Raw genomic sequence first — 8,109 nt, forward strand, 5'->3', positions numbered from 1 at the left:
GTGACGAAAGAACTGAATTGGCCACTGTTGGAAACAGGATGCTGGGCTTGATGGACCTTCGGTCTGTCCCAGTATGGCAACACTTATACTTATGTACTTAGAGGATGTGCGCTTGATATAACTATAGTTGGATTTCTGCAAAGCCTTTGATAACCGTCCCTCACAGAAGACTAATGAATAAGCTGAGAAATCTGAACTTTGGACCCAAAATGGTGAACTGGATTGAAAACTGGTTGACCGACAGGTGACTGAAGGTGGTGTTAAATGGAATCCACTCGGAGGAAAGTAAGGTGAGCAGTGGAGTGCCTCAGGGATCGGTGCTGGGGCTGATTGTGTTTAATTTATTTGTGAGAGACATTGCTGAAGGGTTAAAAGGAAAAGTTTGCCCTTTTGCAGATGACATGAAAATATCCAGTAGAATGTAACATAGTAAATGACGGCAGATAAAGACCTGTATGGTCCATCCAGTCTGCCCAACAAGATAGACTCGTTTTGCATGGTTTGCGATACTTTATATGTATACCTGAGTTTGATTTGTCCTTGCCATTCTCAGGGCACAGACTGTAGAAGTCTGCCCAGCATTCTTCTTGTACTAAAAGTTCTGAAGCTAATGTCGAAGCCCCTTAAAATTTACATTCAAGCTCGTCCATATCTATTCAGTTACAATCAGGGCATAGACTGTAGAAGTCTGCCGAGCACCAGTTTTGCTTTCCAATTACCAGCGCCGCCACCCAATCTCCGCTAAGATTTTATGGATCCATTCCTTCTAAACTGGATTCCTTTGTGCTTATCCCACATGTTTGAATTCCATCACCGTTTTCATCTCCACTACACAAAGGAATCCTGTTTAGAAGGAATGGATCCAAAGAAGCTTTGCTGTGATTAGATGACAACACCAGAAATTGGGAAGCAAAGCTAGTGCTGGGCAGACTTATGCAGTCTGTGCTCTGATCGTGGCTGGACAGATTGAGCTTCAGAAGATGGAGAACAAGACCAGTGCTGGGCAGACCTCTACGGTCTATGCCCTGATCCATGGCTGGACAGATTTGGATGGGCTGGAGTGGGGCTTCTATAATAACTTCAGAGATTTTAGAACAAAGACAGTGCCGGGCAGATTTCTATGATCTATGCCCTGAAATTGGCAAGGACAAATCAAGATCGGGTATACATATGAAGTATCACATCATACCTTACGCTATGATTTTATGTTGTTGGGCAGACTGGATGGATCGTACAGGTTCTGCTATTATCTAATATTTTACTATGTAACTCCCAGACCAGTCTCAACACCTCAGTCTAGACATCAGCATGCCAAAGGTGCATTAAATGATAGCCCTTGTTTTCCGTTGTGCTTCACTGTACCTTTCCTCAGCATCCCCCTGGGTGTGGGCAATGAGGGGTCATTAATCATGTCTGGAGGAGATATCATTGGTCACTTGCATGGAAAAGGACAGGACATGTTAGTTAATGTGTAAACACTGTTGTGTGGGTCGGCATTTTCCAAAAGTCATGGCTGTTGCAATTTCCAGGCAGAGCCTTGCACCCTGGGGGACTAACCTGTAGGAAGAGAGAGAGAAAGATGGTTAGCGAGGGTGTGGGTGGCGGGTAGGGTCAGCTTATATATCAGCCATGACCTAGTGATCTGACCACTCTGGAAACTCATGGATTCTGGATTGGGACAGGATGTACGCATCATGATAAGATCCTGGGTGGCTTTCACACACAGGCATTTCAGATGACTTGTATGTTCAAAGAATGGTAGGACTTGTGGTTTGTATTGGTGGCTATACTCTTTGCAAGTGGTCTCAGGGTTATATGGGTGCAGAAGTATAACAGGTGATAGAACCCTGTGATCATTTGGTGTTGCTCTCACTCACACATAGAAAATTTGATGTGCTGGGTGTCCCACCACAGAAAGCTGTGTAAGAACTGCACCAGGAAAGGAATTGTTTCATGCACTATCATATTATATGTTTCTGGGTAAAAGGAATTCAGGAAAATACATTCAAAATGTTTTTTCTTCTTCCAGATGACTATGAAGACAGGAAAGGGCTGGGTGGATGTAGGGAAGCCTTCACTTGCTGATGGCTTTCTGGATATTGCCATGAATGTAAGTTGAATAAAAAATTTGGATCAAGTAGCTTGGTTGCCATGTTATTTCATTTTAAAGGTAATAAATAGAAATTAAAAAAAAAGGAAAATAAGATCATACATTTTTTAATGGACTAACTTAATCATCCATCAACTTATTTTCCTTTTTTTTGTTTTGATTTATTTCTGTATTAACACATAAAGTTTAGAACTAATGCTTTCACGTTGAAGGACCACATGTTGGACAGTGTTGTGATTCTGCTGTGGGTTGGTTTTTCTTCCAGGGTCTGGAAAAACTGTATGCCAAGCTAACCAAAAGGAATAACGAAGATACTGATGTGAATGTGCACAAGACAGATGTGGAAAAGGATCTGTTTAAAGTGCTGACATATCAGGCTGAGGCAGTACGTACCACATGCATTGCATCAAGACCCCTGCTTCTATTACTGCTTTCTGTATCTTCTTGCCTGTTCTTTCATCACGAGAATCTCTTAGGGGCTAATTTTAAAAAGGATTTTTCCTGCCTAAAGGCCTTTTTCATGCATAAAGAAGCTTTTTTAAAGTTACCCCAGAGGTTATTTGTGTAAAAGTATGTGTGGTGAAAAGCTTCATACTTTTACACAATCTATATGTAGGCTTGTTCAGGAGTGAGTTTAGGTAACTTAGAGGGGCATTTTCGAAAGAAACGTCCAAGTTGCGATTTGGACGTCTTTGCAAAACATTATCCAGGGGTGGGGAAACCCGTATTTTCGAAAAAAGATGGATGTCCATCTTTCATTTTGAAAATAGAGATGTCCAAATCCTTATATTTGGACGTCCTTGGATCAGGATGTTTCTGACTTTGGGCGATTTTCGAAACCAAAGACGTTCATGTCAAAAACGTGCAAATGCAAGCCATTTGGACGTGGGAGAAGCCAGCATTTGTAGTGCACTGGTCCCCCTGACATACCAGGACACCAACCGGGCAGTGAACTTCATAAATTGCTGCCAGGAACATAGCTCCCTTACCTTGTGTACTGAGCCCCCTAAACCCCCCAAACCCCCTCCCCACTACCATCCAATGTACACCACTACCATAGCCCTTACGGGTGAATGGGGGCACCTATATATGGGTACAGTGGGTTTGTGGTGGGTTTTGGAGGGCTCGCTGTTTCCTCCACAAATGTAACAGGTAGGGGGGGTATGGGCCTGGGTCCGCCTGTCTGAAGTGCACTGCAGTACCCACTAAAACTGCTCCAGGGACCTTCATGCGCTGTCATGGACCTGAGTATGACATCTGAGGCTGACATAGAGGCTGGCATGAAATATTTTTAAAGATGTTTTTTGAGGGTGGGAGGGGGTTGGTGATCACTGGTGGTCATCTGGTCATTTCGGGCACCTTTTTGTGCCTTAGTCGTAATGAAAACATGTCCGGGTGAAAACGTTCAAGTGTTCATCAGGGACATCCTTGTTTTTTATTGATTATGGCTCAAAGACGTGCAAGTGTTAGGCACGCCCAAGTCCCACCTTTGCTACGCTTCCAACACGCCCCCTTTAAATTCGGACATCCTTGCAACGGACTGCAGTTGGAGACGTCCAAAATCGGGTTTCGATTATACCGATTTGGACGTCTCGGTGAGAAGGACGTCCATCTTTCGTTTTATGTCAAAAGATGGACATCCTTCTCTTTTGAAAATGAACCCAATAGTAACATAGTAAATGACGGCAGATAAAGACCTGTGCGGTCCATCCAGACTGCTCAACAAGATAAACTCATTTTACATGGTATGTGATACTTTATATGTATACCCGAGTTTGATTTGTCCTTGCCATTCTCAGGGCACAGACTGTAGAAGTCTGCCCAGCACTCTTCTTGTACTAAAAAGTTCTGAAGCTAATGTCGAAGCCCCTTAAAATTTACATTCAAGCCCATCCATATCTATTCAGTCACGATCAGTGCATAGACCGTAGAAGTCTGCCTAGCACCGGTTTTTGCTTTCCAATTACCGGCATCGCCACCCAATCTCCGCTAAGATTCCATGGATCCATTCCTTCTAAACAGGATTCCTTTGCATTTATCCCACAAATGTTTGAATTCCATTACCGTTTTCATCTCCACTACCTCCCACGGGAGGGCATTCGACGTATCCACCACCCTCTCTGTGAAAAAATACTTCCTGACATTAATCCTGAGTCTGCCCCTCTTCAACCTCAATTCATGTCCTCTAGTTCTACCACCTTTCCGTCTCCGGAAAAGGTTTGTTTGTGGATTAATACCTTTCAAATATTTGAATGTATCATGTCACCCCTGTTTCTCTTTTCCTCCAAGGTATACATGTTCAGGTCAGGAAGTCTCTCCTCGTACAGTTTGCAACGCAAATCCCATACCATTTTGTAGCTTTTGTTTGCACCACTTCCAGTTTTTTTTTTTACATCTTTAGCAAGATATGGCCTCCAAACCTGAACACAATACTCCAAGTGGGGCCTCACCAACAACTTGTAGAGGGGCATCAACACCTCCTTTCTTCTGCTGGTTATACTCCTCTCTATGTAGCCGAGCATCCTTGTGGCCTTGGCCGTCACCTTGTCACATTGTTTCTTCATCTTTAGGTCTCTCTCCTGAGTCGAACTTACTAATTTCTCCCCTCCTATCTGGTATTTCTCTTTTGGGTTTCTGCACCCCAAGTGCATCACACTATACTTCTTGGCGTTAAATTTTAACTACCCTTAATATGTACTTAGTTTTAAATGGGACTATTGAATATAATATTTATGTTTTTAATGTGCTTAGTTCTAACCCTTCATACCATGTCATCCCCAAGGGAATATGTGGTAGAATCAGAGGAACCATTACTGCACATTAGGCATTACTAAATAATCGTAAAGTATGTACATACTCTCATGGTAGTCTAAGCCACCACCTGTCACAGTGGTTAAACCAATGATCACATTCACTATTGGGCTCATTTTTGAAAGAGAAGGACGCCCATCTTTCGACAGAAATCGGAAGATGGGCATCCTTCTCACAGGGTAGTCCAAATCGGTATAATCGAAAGCCGATTTTGGACGTTCCCAACTGCTTTCCGTCACAGGGAAAAGTTCAAGGGGGCATATTGGAGGTATAGCAAAAGCGGGACTTGGGCGTGCCTAACACTAAGACGTCCTTGACCCATAATCGAAAGAAACAAGGATGTCCCTGATGAACACTAGGACGACTTTACCTGATCATGTTTTTCTTACGACCAAAGCACAAAAAGGTGCCCGAAATGACCAGATGACCACTGGAGAGAATCGGGGATGACCTCCCCTTACTCCCCAGTGGTCACTAACTCCCTCCCATTCTCAAAAAACATCTTTAAAAATATTGATTGCCAGCCTCTATGCCAGCCTCAAATGTCATACTCAGGTACATCGCAGCAGTATGCAGGTCCCTGGAGCAGTTTTAGTGGGTGCAGTGCTTGCAGTTTTTTGTCCATGGATTCCTCCAAGAGAGTTCTCAACTCCGCCGCTAGTTCTGCGGCCCACATGGAGCTCACAGTGGGCCTTGTCTGTGTCTTCAGCCTCCGCCATCTTGTCTCCAGCACTGTTTCGGTCCAGCAGTTTTCTCGGCGTTTTACTGGCCATCCTGGAGTAAATTATAGTTTGTGATTCAAAGTGATCTAGGAACGTTTCGCTCCGCAGGTATTCTATTTAATATGCGATGGAAGGTCTCTGGGGGGGGGGAGATAACCCAAAAGGACAGGCACACTCCGCACCCGCTCTTCAGCTTGGCGTCACGTGACTCTGGTGCTTGCTTTTTAAAGACAAAAATATATGCATTGTTTTGATTCAAAATTCCATATATGCTTCCCTCTCTGACCGTCTCTGGGAACGTATTGTAAGTCTTGTGGGTGAAAGGTACCTTAGAATATACTGACCCTCATGAGATACCACATGGAAAAGGAGTTTGTTTTCGTTGGCTGCATTAGGAGTAAGCAAGAAGTTAACCTTAAAGCTTAAATTTTATAGCCACAGCTTGGGTTTTATTTTTTCTCATTTACCTAGGCAGTTGGTGAGGAGAAGTTTGAGAAAGCAAAGGCTGGTATTCAGCGCTGCAAAGACATGCTGATGAGGCTGCCAAAAGAGGTAAGTGAAAGTACTATGGTAGAGTCTAGATTATCCAATATAAACAGGACCAACAGATGGTTGGATAAGCAAAAAGTTGAATAATACAGTAAAAGTAGATGAGGGATAAAAGTGAGGCATATTGAATGTATATTTCAAAAGAGGAAGCAGTAACAACAGTTTATAAGCTTAATGTGACCGAAAATCTTAGCTAGCTCTGCTGCTTTTTAACTAAATATGACGCCAAGAAAGTGAAAGATACCCACAAGCATCAATGCTGTGATGTCAACTTGGTATGCCACATAATCCAGAATGTCAGATAAGCGAGGCTCTACTCCATTTCTCTATACTCACCCAAGGAGCCATTATATTAACTTCTATTGTCACTACATGTTCAGTCAATAGGGAGAAGTTAATACATTCATAAGCAAGAGAATGATACTTAGTATGAGGGAGATGCATCCCATGGTACTGTGCAGAATTTTCCATCATAACTTTATAGTGCAACTCATTTCTTATGTACAACACCCCATATTATTCCAGTACTAAGACACACACGCAGTAAATATCTGCCAATGCTTTTCAGTTTTGTCCTCCTACTAATAGTTAGTATAGCTGGGTAGACTGGATAGGCCATATGGTCTTTATCTCCTGTCATTTTCTCTGTTTTTACTTCTGCTATGTATAAACGACAGTTCATGCTCCATGGAGATTGCAGTCTAGTCAAGATGCTCAGACAAGACAAATAGGAGGTTTCAGGAAATGTATTCTTTTTACAGTAAACATGATAAAAATCAACAAATCAGTGAGATCTATTTTAAGAGCCAGGGCTTAAGAATTGAAAGCAGCCTGAAAACAGACAATTCTTCTTGGGGGTATCTATCGGCAAATGCATACTTTCAATTTGGATATCAGACTGCATCTCCTTTGCTTATGCCCAGACTGGGCTGACTCTTGTGGGACATATCAGAGCTCACAATGTCAGAGCCATGGCTGCGTTGGTAGCCCACTTGAGATCAGCCTCTATAGAGGAGATTTGCAAAGCGGCAACGTGATCTTCAGTCCACACATTCACATCCTCCTACTGTTTGGATCAGGACACTCGACACGACATTTGGTTTGGACAGGCAGTTCTGCAGAATTTGTTCATTGTCTAGAATCCAACTCCACCCTCCTAGGCCCTGTTTTATTCTGTCCTAGGCTGCACCTGCACAGCTAGTATGTATATAGTTTCAGGTTGATTGGAGTTTTTGTCTCAATGTTTTGAGACTCCTAGCTTTCTTGTTTTCAGTGAGCCTGGTAGCAATCGATTCCCAAATCTATATATATAAAACTCACCCTCAACGTTCTATTGTCTGACGTCACTGAAGCCAAGGTTCGTAAGTTCGAAGCTCTGAAGCCACGAATAACAGTCTCGGGGCCCCGCCCTCGCGTCAAATGTTATGACGTTGAGGGCGGAGCAATTCACTCACATTGACGGCGGCCAGGGCGGCGCAATTGCGTCACTGACGACGAAGGTGCGTTACGTGGGGGGGGGGGGGGGCAGAGTCACACATCGACGGAGACCACACTGCCAATGCCGTCACTAACAACGAGGTGCGTTGGGTGGGGGGGCCAGAGGAAAGCCTTGCTAGCGCCCGTTTCATTGGCTCCAGAAACGGGCCTTTTTTTACTAGTGTTAGAATAACACGGCCTGCTTGTCCTTTGAGAAAGCAAAGGTATTTACCTGTAGCTGGTGTTCTCTGACGACAGCAGGCCGTTTATTCTCACATACCCTCCCATCTCTCCTAGGAGTTGTTTTTAGTACATAAGTATTGCCACACTGGGACGGACTAAAGGTCCATCAAGCCCAGCATCCTGTTTCCAACAGTGGCCAATCCAGGTCACAAGTACCTGGCAAGATCCCGAAAAAGTTCAATACATTTTATGCTGCTT

This window comes from Microcaecilia unicolor, chromosome 7, assembly GCF_901765095.1.
Source record: "Microcaecilia unicolor chromosome 7, aMicUni1.1, whole genome shotgun sequence".
NCBI lineage: Eukaryota > Metazoa > Chordata > Amphibia > Gymnophiona > Siphonopidae > Microcaecilia > Microcaecilia unicolor.